Below are 12,509 nucleotides of genomic sequence, written 5' to 3'. Positions count from 1 at the left end.
CTCTCGGATCCGGAAATGTCGTCATGATGGTGGTGATGGTGGTGGTGTTGGTGGTACTCCTCGTGCACGTGCTGGTGACATTCCACCGCGCTGGCCTGCCCGTAGCAGCCCCGGTCGGACGGAGACAACCCCGAATCGTAGCACGGCCGCTCGGTGCCGGGCTGGCAACACTCCCCCGACTCGCTAGGGGGACACAAATCGCACCACGTTGGACTCGACCGTCTGATTCCTCCCTCCACGTTCTCCTAGCAACAACACGTAAAGATATAGACATTAGTAGACATCATTTGCATAAAAATCGATACAGAAACCACTGTGTCTGTAAACTTGGCCATTTTCCACATTCTGCTTTGCACTCATTGGCTGCGTGCCATAACTTGCCTGTCTAGTCTATACATCTCATATACACATCCCTTTGACAGAAGTATTGGCACTCACAAACAGATATGAAATAGCTTGATAGTTCATATGTCTTAATAAAAGTCACCAAGAAGAAGGACTTTAACTGTAACTGTCAACACGAAAGAAAGTTCAAACTGTACGGCACCGTAAAGTTACGTCATGGAAGTTGTGGATGTTTCATTCATTCCGGGTGCCGTACTGTTCGAAATGTGGTCATTTTTTCCTGTTGACAATTAGTTGAAATCCATGTACATACGAAAACGTACCAGTAACATATTAAAATTGAATTGAATAAAAGAAATATAGGTGAGAATTCAATAGAGGGAAAATAACTTGGAACAATACAAAACAATGTAAAGAAATAATGGCAATGTTTGGATTAAACATTTTATAGAAAACTGCTATGGAAGCAAATACCTGAACTACTGAAGCTGTATTATTAAGACAAACTTTATGTTAAAGAAAATGGCACCTAAGCGTAGTTGGGGAACCATTCGTTGCTGTGCCCCAGCTGATTAAGCAATGTGTCAAATGCTGTCTTGGTTTCTATATTGATTTTTCCCTTCTCCTAATGAGAAAACACACGTCCGGGCCCTGAGGGACGTTGTCAGGGAAACAGGAACCCTACGTCAACGTCAGGAGACAGATAACGGCAACGTCTGATGCAGTGTCCTGGGTTGACATCTGTTATCATTCTATTTTCAGTTTTGAAGCTATATAGATTTACAGGGTATCTGTACGTGGCAGCTTGAACCTTGAAGTGTCAGTGCTGTATCGTATGTTTAATGTCATGATTGTGTGATAGTAACTACATGTACATTACCAACATCTAGGTTTAACCATCCAACATGGCGGCAATATATACGTCATAGCCACGCGACAATCTACTATCCGTGTAGTTTATGGTGGTTTAGTCTTATCAGTGCTTTTAATTTGAACATTGTAATTGTTAAATCATGTAACATTTTCACACCAAAGATTGAAATATTTCAAAGTATTCTTCCACTTTTCAAAATATTTGTTCAATTCCGTTTGGCCCTAATGCAGCCAACATGGGGCACCCTCAGTTATGCTTCGGTCCCAATTGCGCCGGTGCCCGTCGGGGATGTAGCCCCGGCCGGCTGTTGTGGTCACAATTAAAAGTTTCCTTCAGTGGCATTTTGTCACCCTTATTGGTCGTTCTCCGGCAGGCACCCGGCAGGTACCCGGCAGCTTCTCTGACGATGCCTTGTACTGGCCCAATTAATATAGAGTTCACGCTTTTGTTGTGATCATTTGATCAGTGACGTCACACATTTTACCCGGGTTTACGAAGTACACATCTTTATTCTGTTCATCTGGTCTGTAACGTAACAAAAGTGTTCCGGTGGACTGCCGGCAACCGGAGGGGTACCTGTCGGTGTTCTCACGGTGAGGTCACGGCGTCTTTTTGTCAGCGGGGCCCGGGTAGAATTTAATTCAGAATTAAATTCTTCTCGGGTCCCCGCCGGGCCCAAAAATAGCCCGGTAGCCGCAGGGTGCCCGGCGGGGCCACGTAGGGGCTACGCCCGAAAGTGCCATAAAACAGCCCGGGAACTACCCGGCAGGGCCCCTTTCTTCAATTGGGACCGAAGCATTAGTAATACCAACACAAAATACCAGAACGTAAACAGACATGGCTATTGGCTTTTTTTCAAGATTTTAAGCACTGAATGGCACTTATTTGCATCGGGGTAGGGCTGCTTCAACTTACTTTGTAAAAAAAAAATGACCAGAAAATTTACTTTTTGTATCGTGCTAATGTTACATAATGTACCTTTAAACGCTGTAAGCTTTAAGTTCATGTTAGCGCTAGTCTTGTATATTCATGCAGGTGTTGTGAGTGCGGGGAAAGCAACTAAGTATGAAGTATGAAATGAAATCGTGATACGAATCATTCTTTGACTAAAATATAGTGGCTTGAAAGGATGGCCATAACATTTTCCTGTACTCCGTTTTGAAGTCAGTCGTGCATTCATAGGAAATTCCAAAAAGCACTATAAATTTCCTGTGAACATTAGACTGGGAATTGTAGAATGAGAACATTTGTATTTCTGAAGGCGAACACCACTAAAACATGTAATATGCCCAGTGGGATAGCTTTGAAAGCCGAAAAGTAATTTAAGCAAGCCGATCACTTTTTATGATGCATTGAAGCAATAAATATGAGATGCTCGCATATATCCTATAGATAGCTGTCCTCGGCTGCAAATAGTGCAATCGAGGTACACATAAGGGTCCGTCTGCGTTGGTCATATAGAATCTATACGACAGTAATTCCCACAACGACGATTTATCCCATGTCATTTCCATCATTTTAATGTTTCCATATCCCTCTAACTATATTGTTCTTGAAGATGGGACATTGTTTCGCGATCGTTACTATCTATTTTATCTTATAGATAATAAAATTTACAATAAGAAAGATGTTGTTTTACTTATGTTTTGCCTGCATTTATCCTACAGTACAGTATTACACTATCTTCACAATTTCGTACTACAAAACAATCGCACTGAGCTATATAGTTTCCACCAAAAGTGACTCGTCGAAGAATTTGACTCCGTTAAAAATACTTCACTTTCAACGACATTTTTCTTGATAAATATCATTGTTCATTTTTGTTGAATTACCACTTCACCTTACCTTTCTCCTGGTAAACATGAGCTGACAAAAGTCACCTTTTGTATAACCTCTAACGGATTGATGCTTCAGAAGAGACAAACCGTCCGATCCCGGCAGATAACGGGCTGCCAGTCCCCACAGGGAAAACCTGCCCTTTTTATGGATGGAAACTCCACGTCAGAAAACGACCCCATTATATCACAACCATCAGTCTTTTTCACCCCACCCAATAAGGAATTACACGGCGCTAAACATGCCACAAATATGACCTTTCTTTCACATTCGCGGCGGCGTGGTAACAAAGTTTAGCGGGGGTTCTGGGGTCACGCTGACAAAATGAGTTCGTCCTTTGGGTCAATTGAAACAAGTGCGTTATAAGAAGCTTAAATCACGTGAGAAGTAATAGACTGGAACGATCTAAGTACGTAAGTGGTCACAAACTTTTGCCAACTAGTTCCTACTGGAAGTTAGCAAAATAAAGTACGGGATTTGTAAAAAAAATATTGACATGAATATGCACAATTGAGTCAGGATGATTCAGTGAGTCATGCATTCATGGTGCAAAGTATATATAATGGTACTTAGCACGGTTGCTTTCTAGTTGGAATTTGTAGCCGCAAGACCACAATAATTCTCTATGACTTCTGTACGTCGTTATACTTTTTGTATACATACATGGTATTTTGCGGTGAGGTAACTATCAGAGGTGTACAATCGCTTGTTTTGTCTCCCCTAGACTTTGCAATAGAGTAGTCAAAAAATGAATAGATAGTCTTTCTATCATCATGTAATTAATGAAATATTTATGATTTTATCCCTGATCACTTGACAAAATCGGTGTCATTTGAACAACATAGATGTTGGCCTTTTGAGAAATAAACGTCCGTTCTAAATTTATAGTTTACATTACGTTACGAATTCGTTACTCAACCAATGACTTCAATTATGACATATCTATCTGTAAAGGCCAGTAGCAATAAACAATGATACACTCAAGCTTAAAGGGACACTGGCCTTGAGGCCGGCAACATAAATCAGGCAATGAGGGAAAGAGGCATATTGGCAGTCATAAAGACTCAAGATCAAAGAAACAACGACACTACATAAGCAAGTAAGTAAGCAATTTGTGGCTTTAAAATTGCACAGCATACTTGTAAATGTCTGTTGTTGTTGCCACTGGATACGCATGCCAGACGATTTGCCCGGAATTATGACGAAATATCGCGATTGATAATGGGAATCGGCAGATTCTTTTGGCAGCAAACTGTACGTCCTTGACGTCATGACCGGCATCGTAATGGTACCTAAATATGCCGTAACCATTGAGTGCACTTAGTGGCTGAGATTTAAGACACTTTTCTGCCTTATACCTCGTAATGTTGATGAAAATAGACATAATTTATCATGAAATGTGATCACGATTCCTTTTCATTTGATGTTATCTGTGTACATTGTATGGCAAGTATGAACCTTTTTGAATATGGCAAGAAAATATAGTTCAACTCCAGTATGTTTTAATATTTTCTAGGTATCATGTGCAAACGCTTTACCCAAATGTAAAACCCGTCAGATTTTGATTGGTGAAGCCAAGAGAATCACATATTTTGAAACTCTACCAAAAACTCCACGACCCAAATCCGTATTATATATTGGTGATACTCACCTCCCACGACTTTGAATCCTTCTAAAAACCCATTATATCCATCAGGAGCACAAATGGGACAAGATAATGCGAGCGACTTTCAACTTGGAAGCTATAATAGCTATAGACCCCGTCTTTTATTGTCAGCTTTTGATAACGTGCCAAAGAAAGTCTATGGCATTTTTAGATGGCAAGGTGACTCAAGCGGCGATTGCTGAATGACTAAGCCTTTATTGCTCCTTTTCAAACCGACTGACGAGCATTTAAGAACCAAGAAATCATCATGCCACTCATAGTACTTTGGGACATGGAGCCATCGTGAACACTTAAGAGATACCATTGCTCGTGCTCTTAAGCAGCATCCACAAGTTTCAAGCTGATCTACGACACTTCAAAACTTTGTGATGATCTTTTATATCTCCCAACCACGAGAAGTAAGCTAAAAGCAAGTTAATTTGTCACAAGCTTATTTTTACAATACATTGACACGGAACTTTACGACTTGATGTCAAAACTCCCTCCCGGGAGAGCTTCTGATGTCTCTCACTTGACGCTGGATAGGGGTAGACTGTATTAAAGATATCTCAGCGGATAACCAGTTTTATGACAACTCTGTGCCGATATATGTACCCATGTTTAGCTCGGATTCAAAGATGGACGATGTCTGAGCTGTAGATTTGAAAGCCTTCCTTTGAAATGTCTCCCGGTGGAAAAGTTGGATCCAAACATGTTTATGACGGCATTACTGTAGGAAATGGAGGTAGTTTAAGTGCAGGAAGTCGACTTTCTAGAGGATAGACGAAACCTTTTTACCCCACCCGCACATGACCAGCTTGGGAGTACACACACATCAGCAACAACTACTGGTAGGTGTAAAGTTTACAGTCATGGGATTTTTTCAAACCAAACTTTACGACAGGATGCTGGTATTATCAACAGGAAAATGTATAGCTACAATCAAAGCCATTCGTGTTTTGACTTAATCATCAATAGACATAGTGATAAAAACAGAGAGAACACAGCTAGTTATAACTCCATTGAGAATAGAACCAAAAACAGAAGGATGCAATTGTACACATGTACACATGGCTTCTGAAAAGAAGTTCACAAAAGTTTCAGCGTTAGATGTTCACAGAAAGTATATGAATATAACATATGACGTTAAATAAATACGTGAGTTACAAGGTAAAAATAGGCTGTTATGTAGTCTGATTACTCAACACGTTGCTTAAATATCCTGTATGATGAATCATCATCAATAACGTTTAATTTATTCAAATTCATTCACTGACTAAAAGTGGCGATACTTATAAGACCATCCGACAAGTAACTTTTTTTAGGGTAATCAGGGGAACAATGTTGACCTTTGGTGCCCTTCGACAGAAGCTAACGTACGTATCTTCGAGCCTTTTCTTTCATTCATACACTCGCATTTAGTTTGAAACAGAAATTATGTGACTAGTGCTCAACCTCCTTGGCTCAACTACACGTCAAAGCTTTCATCAGTGTATTCACGCCATGCCCTTGCGAGTTTTGTACCATAGAAGGGGAGGGGGGCTTATTTGATGGGGAACGGCATGACCCTTCGCAAAGGTCAAGTATAGGTCAACGCACCTAATTACACAAATATTGTCGCAGTCACAGTTTAACTTCCAAGGACTTGTGACACACGGAGCAGCGAGTTCTCTAGCCGTGGCGACTCTTGACTCGGGCTTACATTGCATTACCGAGGGTAATGCAATGTAAGCCCGAGTCAAGAGTCGCCACGGCTACGAGTTCTCTAGCTTGCTGGGACCCTGTCCACAGCAGGATTTGTGGGTGAGGGGATTTCAAAAGGCATTCACCCAACTATGTGTCCTATTGTGTACTATTCTGACTAGCGAGGACACGGCAATACAAACAAAGCGTACCCCCACGTTTTTAGAAAAAATAAGAGAGAACCAAATTGATGCTCCAAATAACAGTTACTCAACCGCTGGATATGATTTTGGAATCAGTTAGACATTTCAAGTTGCATCCACTATCTTTAGACTTTGACGCTACCTCTGAAACGTCTGACAATTTCCAACATCATATCCAGTTGCTTGTCTGTTTTTTTTGGGGGGGGGGGGGGCATTACCTGGATGTCTAACCTTCATCGACGAAGCATATTGATGCTGCTGCAAAGATGAAATAAAATAAGGAAGCCCGAAGACAGGATAGGCAGGTTCTGAATGATAATCGAGTAAGTGCAAATCGACTCTGGAGGTATCAGAATCCCTAAAGTAATTACCGAACAATTGATCCATTATAAATCACGTTAAACAAATCCAATTTAAAAATCAATCCTCAATCACAGACATGTTTCCACGGGGTTTGGTGCGCTGAGCTGTGTTTACTACCCCAGCTGTAAATAATGCACTTAAACAGTTAAGCGTGTCGTGTTGCGTTTGGCTTGGAACCAAGAGGTCCCGAGTTCGAATCCTGTTATGCCACTGACCTTGTGCCCTTGGGAAAGGCACTTTATACGGCTTTCCTCACTTAAATCAGGTTAAAATAAGTATTTCTATTGTCCGTTCATGCGTTTGTCCTCTGCGTTGGTATCGGTATGAAAATAAGTTGAAAAGGCTTGAGCGTGCCGTGCACCATGTCTTGTAATAGATGTTGGGAAAATTTAACCACCTAATTTTATATAATTCGACCCCTTGTCATTGATTGATTGCTACTGTATCACGATTATGATGTTGAGTTGCTATTGCTTTTGGGGCTGCTTGTTTAATTATGAATTCATGTTTATTTCTCTATATATATTTATAAATCTTTCTGCATTTATTATTTGTGTTTATAATAGGCTTCGTCAGAAATCACCCTTTTCGGCTGAAGTGACCAACTATGCATGTAAAAAATTTTAAAAAATTGATAAATAGACAGTCTATTAGATGCCTCTTGTCAAAATTAATTCTGATCTTATAATCATCAATCAAAAATACTAAAATGAGGAAAATCAAGTATTCTATTGAGCTTACGTCGATCATGATCAGTCCAAATATAGCATCGTATAATTGTTTAGATACATCTCTAACCCCATAATGTCATTTGAACAGCCTACTCCGGAAAGTGGAAACGGTTTTCTGAGAAATACGATGCCCTCTTCCATTTAAAATTCAGTAAAGCTAAGCTTCTTATCGATTGCTGTATATTTTCAGAGCCAAATAACTTTCAAGGTCATTCTGGGAGACCTTAGGTCATGAAGTGTTCGAAACAAAAAAGGGAGAGCTCGGTGTTACTTTAAGTTCAAATTATATGCAAAAATTACATGACCATTACATGTAAATATTTATTCGAGTAGTTGATTTATAATGTTGCTATTTTAGGACATGTTAGCTAAGGACAAATTCCGTTGGGAACGTTTCTCCCGGCGCCAGTGTAGCGGACATGAGATATTCTAAACCTGCACTTGGCAGCGTCACAGCCCCCGGTCGACTACAAATCACCACCGCCGGCCTCGTTTGCCAATGGCGATGCGGATAAGGGATTATCCTGCCAGGGCCATCCATTAATTTCAGGATTTATTTCAGCTTAGGCTGGACCTGTTGACTAAAGGGAAGGCTGACTTTCAATTTCGTGTCTGTAATTCATCATCGTGGCTTCAGGACCATATGACCTCCAAATTGCTCCGGAGCTAGCCTCCTTCGCAGACTTGTCGGGTGGCGGCGTTAGATATTTTTTTCGGGGCGCGACGCGAGTTATGCCGCGGAGGGATGGTTTTGCCGCCGAGAGAGTTTGCCGGGGAGAGACATTTTCACTGCCCCCCAAACTCTTTCCCTTGCAAACTCCCCCGGTGGCAAAACCATCCCTCCGTGGCATAACTCGCGTCGCTCCCCGAAAAAAACTAACGCCGCCGCGCCCCCCAAAAGTCTGCAAAGGAGGCTACTCGGAGGCCCTGTCAGGGTCAAAGAAGAAAAATTACGATGTCGCCCCGGGTCGTCCGACTTGATTGTTCCAAGTGGCAAGACCATCGGCATGAGGGGTGTGAGGGTCGTGTCAGGGGCTTTGGACTGAGAGCAAAACGTTCACTACACGTCAGGACGAGAAGTGAGCTGACTTTGATTAAACAGTTACGGCGAAGGAGATCAATATCAACGCCAATGAGGATCGCCCGAGATGAAATATTCAACATTTTGCGTCTCGGACGCAGGAAAGGATGGAATGTAAAGTCCGTCATCGGGAGTTTTGTGCAATTCTGTAATATGATTTTTTGATAGTATTACACGTAGGATATGCATCATTAGGTGGGGCTGTTTAAATGGGGATCACTATGCCAAAAATGGTTAGATTAGACATTTCTAGCCAACAACTGTTCTTCTGGTTGTTATATTTTGTGTCCACCAGTCGTCATTGAATTTGTTTTGGAAAATGCTTATAAAGATTATCTAAAAATATTTAAAAAATAGGTAATATAGATCGTGAGGGGACACCTTTAGTGCATTTAACGGACAATCATGGTTGTTCAAACAATACTGGCTAGTTATTACAGAGTTTACATGTTATTACAGAGTTTTTAACCTGAAACTGCATTGCTCACATCACTACAGCAATACATATACATCGATCTGTGATTTGATACCCGGACGTTTAATATTCTTCAAAGGAATTGCCTTATTTTATTTTCCCTCGCAGGCCCCTTTACATCTACACAACCAGGTACACCAATCTCCTTATCAAGACAAGTAGGCCGTAGGACGAAACAAATCGGCCCGAACGGCAGACCGCAGCGTCGGCAACGATGTTAGCACGCGAGGAATGCATAAAGACGTCTAGAAGTCTTTCAAACGTGTCAACACATGGATGGAGTACGTGCACAAGTCACCCAACAAACCACCCATCAAACAGTGAAGTACGACATTTGTACGGCGTCGATATGTTATAACGTCGCTGTTTAGGATGCTAGGCAGGGGAATATGGTTCTCAGTGTATTAAAACTTAAGAAAGAGTACCAGCGAGAAATGAAAACTAATCAACTGCAAACAGGATTCACTATTCCAAGTTAATACAGTTTTAATTAAAAAAATTGCAAAAATAAAATATACAAAAAATAGACACAAAAATATGACATTACATGCGAGATTGATCTTCCCTCTTTTTTAAGCAAGAATAATGGTACTAGCCATACACTGCAGTACACTAATATATGCTTTTGACTATATATGTAAAAACTATTCAATATCACATTAGTAGGTACTCATTTCGGACTCGGACTGTTACCAAGTCAGTCGCAAATATCTGGTCAACTCGGCCCACCGTCCTGGTCAACTCGATCAACTCGGTCCACTACCCTGGTCAACTCGGTCCACTACCCTGGTCAACTCAATCAACTCGGTCCACTACCCTGGTCAACTCGGTCAACTCGGTCCACTACCCTGGTCAACTCGGTCAACTCGGTCAACTCGGTCAACTCGGTCAACTACCCTGGTCAACTCGGTCAACTCGGTCAACTCGATCAACTCGGTCAACTCGGTCAACTACCCTGGTCAACTCGGTCAACTCGGTCAACTACCCCTGGTCAACTCAGTCAACTCGATCAACTCGGTCAACTCGGTCAACTCGGTCAACTCGATCCACTCGGTCAACTCGGTCCACTACCCTGGTCAACTCGGTCAACTCGGTCAACTCGGTCAACTCGGTCAACTCGGTCCACTACCCTGGTCAACTCGGTCCACTACCCTGGTCAACTTGATCCACTACCCTGGTCAACTCGGTCAACTCGGTCCACTACCCTGGTCAACTCGGTCAACTCGATCAACTCGGTCAACTCGGTCAACTCGGTCAACTCGGTCAACTCGGTCAACTCGATCAACTCGATCAACTCGGTCCACTACCCTGGTCAACTCGGTCAACTCGGTCCACTACCCTGGTCAACTCGGTCCACTACCCTGGTCAACTCGATCCACTACCCTGGTCAACTCGGTCAACTCGGTCCACTACCCTGGTCAACTCGGTCAACTCGGTCAACTACCTGGTCAACTCGGTCAACTCGGTCAACTCGGTCCACTACCGTGGTCAACTCGGTCAACTCGGTCAACTCGGTCCACTACCCTGGTCAACTCGATCAACTCGGTCAACTACCCTGGTCAACTCGGTCACCTCGGTCAACTACCCTGGTCAACTATCCTGGACAACTTGGTCAACTCGGTCAACTCGGTCAACTCGGTCCAATACCCTGGTCAACTCGGTCCACTACCCTGGTCAACTCGGTCAACTCGGTCCACTACCCTGGTCAACTCGGTCAACTCGGTCCATTTATACGGCGTCGATATGTTATAACGTCGCTGTTTAGGATGCTAGGCAGGGGAATATGGTTCTCAGTGTATTATAACTTAAGAAAGAGTACCAGCGAGAAATGAAAACTAATCAACTGCAAACAGGATTCACTATTCCAAGTTAATACAGTTTTAATTAAAAAAATTGCAAACGACACAAAAATATGACATTACATGCGAGATTGATCTTCCCTCTTTTTTAAGCAAGAATAATGGTACTAGTCATGAATTTCATTCTGCCTTAGGGCGTGTCTTCCTTGCACAAAAATCAGTGCATTTAAAAACGACCATTAACAATGTTTATAAGGACATGTGTAATTCAAAGAAACCCTGCAGTACACTATGCTTTTGACTATATATGTAAAAACTATTCAATATCACATTAGTAGGTACTCATTTCGGACTCGGACTGTTACCAAGTCAGACCATCGCAAATATCTGGTCAACTCGGCCCACCGTCCTGGTCAACTTGATCCAAAACCCTGGTCAACTCGATCAACTCGATCCACTACCCTGGTCAACTCGGTCCACTACCCAGGTCAACTCGGTCAACTCGGTCCACTACCCTGGTCAACTTGGTCAACTCGGTCCACTACCCTGGTCAACTCGATCAATTCGGTCAACTCGGTCGACTCGGTCGAACTCGGTCAACTCGGTCCACTACCCTGGTCAACTCGGTCCACTACCCTGGTCAACTCGGTCAACTCGGTCAACTCGGTCAACTCGGTCAACTCGGTCCACTACCCTGGTCAACTCGGTCAACTCGGTCAACTCGGTCCACTACCCTGGTCAACTCGGTCAACTCGGTCAACTCGGTCAACTCGGTCCACTACCCTGGTCAACTCGGTCAACTCGATCAACTCGGTCAACTCGATCAACTCGGTCCAACCTACCCCTAGGTCAACTCGATCAACTCGGTCCACTACCCTGGTCAACTTGATCCACTACCCTGGTCAACTCGGTCAACTCGATCCACTACCCTGGTCAACTCGGTCAACTCGGTCCACTACCCTGGTCAACTCGGTCCACTACCCTGGTCAACTTGGCCCAATCGGGCCGGGGTACCAAATTCCACCCAGCCTGAAGAAATAAGGACAGTCGTGTGAAGTGCCTTTCCCCTACCACCATTCTGCCAAACGTCGTTTTATTCTGTCTTGTAGCAACAGTTTAATCCAGCAGCCAAGTGGGAAATTATAACATCGTTCTTAAAGGATGAAACTGAGACTTCGTGAAGGAGGAGATCTGAAGACTTTCGCATAAATGATGGATGGATCGATAACACTGCCGTAACGAATACGTGGCAAAAAGGATTATCTTTTACATCGTTATCCCGGAGTAAAAAGTTTATGACTCCTCGTTACAGACCCTGTGTAAGAACAGTAAAGCTGCCCAGCTGTGCAGACTATCAAGTTGTAAACCTGGATTTCCCAATCATCTCTTTATAGAGTTGTTTCCTGCTACTCAATGTCATTTACAAATACACATTTATGACTGGAGGTCTTTGCTACTGGCGTGTATTACCCGG

Source organism: Branchiostoma belcheri, unplaced genomic scaffold (genome assembly GCF_001625305.1).
Source record: "Branchiostoma belcheri isolate BF01 breed outbred unplaced genomic scaffold, Haploidv18h27 scaffold33, whole genome shotgun sequence".
In the NCBI taxonomy this organism is placed as follows: Eukaryota; Metazoa; Chordata; class Leptocardii; order Amphioxiformes; family Branchiostomatidae; genus Branchiostoma; species Branchiostoma belcheri.
This window is presented reverse-complemented; position numbering follows the sequence as displayed.